The sequence below is a fragment of the Nanorana parkeri genome, unplaced genomic scaffold, assembly GCF_000935625.1.
Source record: "Nanorana parkeri isolate BGI_ZX_2015 unplaced genomic scaffold, ASM93562v1 scaffold1601, whole genome shotgun sequence".
Lineage (NCBI taxonomy): Eukaryota > Metazoa > Chordata > Amphibia > Anura > Dicroglossidae > Nanorana > Nanorana parkeri.
In genome coordinates this window covers 174,114-175,800 of record NW_017307869.1, presented here as the reverse complement: position 1 = coordinate 175,800, position 1,687 = coordinate 174,114, and positions in this window count along the sequence as shown.

Below are 1,687 nucleotides of genomic sequence, written 5' to 3'. Positions count from 1 at the left end.
AATTGTATTCTTGTCTTGGGTAAAATTAGATTTTATTACTTTACCGCCCATGTAAATCCCACCCACTGTTCGCACTACGTCTGCTTTAATATTGTTGGATTTAAAGTGCATGTATAGCCAAAACGTAATTTTTTAAAAAGTTTTGGATAGAATAGGGAAAGGTTAACCTCAGTCAGTTTTATTGTTCCTGTCCATGAACCACTGGGGAAATGTCACTTCCTGTCCAACAGACACAACAGGAAGTTAGAGGAAATCTTCCAAACTTACACAGTTGTCCCCATTTGAAGATTGCCCCTCAACTCTTGTTCTGGGGACAACTCTAGCGGTACCTGTGCCATTCGCACGGCACTAGTACCCCTAGATGGCGCTGGCAGGTATAACTCGTCAGCACCGTCCAGGGGCCGTATAGCTGTATGAGTGGTATCTGCTGGGCGGAATTCTTATAAACGAATCCCTTAAATTTTGGATTTCCCCCCCACCAGGACAAATAGAGAGGGTGAATCTTCCCAATGGGGACAGCAATAAAACCTTGACAGAAGGTCTAACCCGGGGGTGCCCATTAGGTTGATCGCGATCTACCAGTTGATCGCAAAGAAAACACAGGTGGATCGCGAACGACTGTGTCCTGTCCTCCCACCATGGGGCTTCTCCTCTGGATCCCCGCTGCTCTCCCCCATCTGTATGCAGCGGGGATCTGAGGAGAAGTGAAGGAAGCGCTGCAGCCAGCGGCGGGGGGATGTGTTAGACGCCGCAGACGGGAAGGGGCGGGACACCTCTCCCCATGTGCAACTTCGGCCACACGAGCACCGCAGGAGGACAGGACGCCAGCGCACAAGAGGAGACCTGGGAAGCTGCTGCAGTGGAGGTAAGAAAAGACAGACAGGGGAAAGACAGCAGAGAAAGTGAGGGCAGAGGCAGCAGAGAGAAACAAGGGAGAGAGCGAGGAGAGGGAGAAGAGACAGCCAAGAGAGAGAGCCAGTTCTCACCACAAAGTCTGCGTTCCAGAGTGTGCGGCCTCTAGAACGCACTGGAATACAAGCCGGCCAGCTCCCTGCGTTCAGAGGTGGGAGGGGGTGTGGGGTTGTATTGAAGTCAATGGTACTGCAGCCACGCCCCCCGCCCACAGTGCAGTCGTCTGCACCCGTAACACAGGCATATTACTGCCTCCATTCCAGTCCAGTGCGATCTGCAAAAATAGTGCTCGCAGCATTTTTGCAGATCGCACTGGACCGGAACGCAGGCACTAATGTGCGAGCGATCGCACTGTGGGCGGGGGGCGTGGCTGCCGTGCCATTGACTCCCACCCCTGAATGCAGGTGTTTTTTCATTGGTAGATCTCATTGAGCTCGTCATTTGAAAAGTAGATCTCCAGATGAAAAATTGTGGGCGCCCCTGGTGCAACCTTTCCCCACTCTATCCAAAACTACAAAAAACAAAAAGGTTTTGCGTAGAGATACATTGTAAGGACAAGGAAAGCGTGCAGCCTATTAGCTGGGGCGTCATATCAGCTCGTCGGCACTCATATAAGACCATTGCACTCCTTCCCATTGTATTCTATTGTCTGCCCCAACAATGGATGCTCTGATAGGGGAAGTCTTGGTGTTTGTGCGTCACATTGATAAGATTATCAGATCTGCAGAAGGATATTTTGCCCTTTTAGAAGTCAGTCTATTACTGATAGGACTTT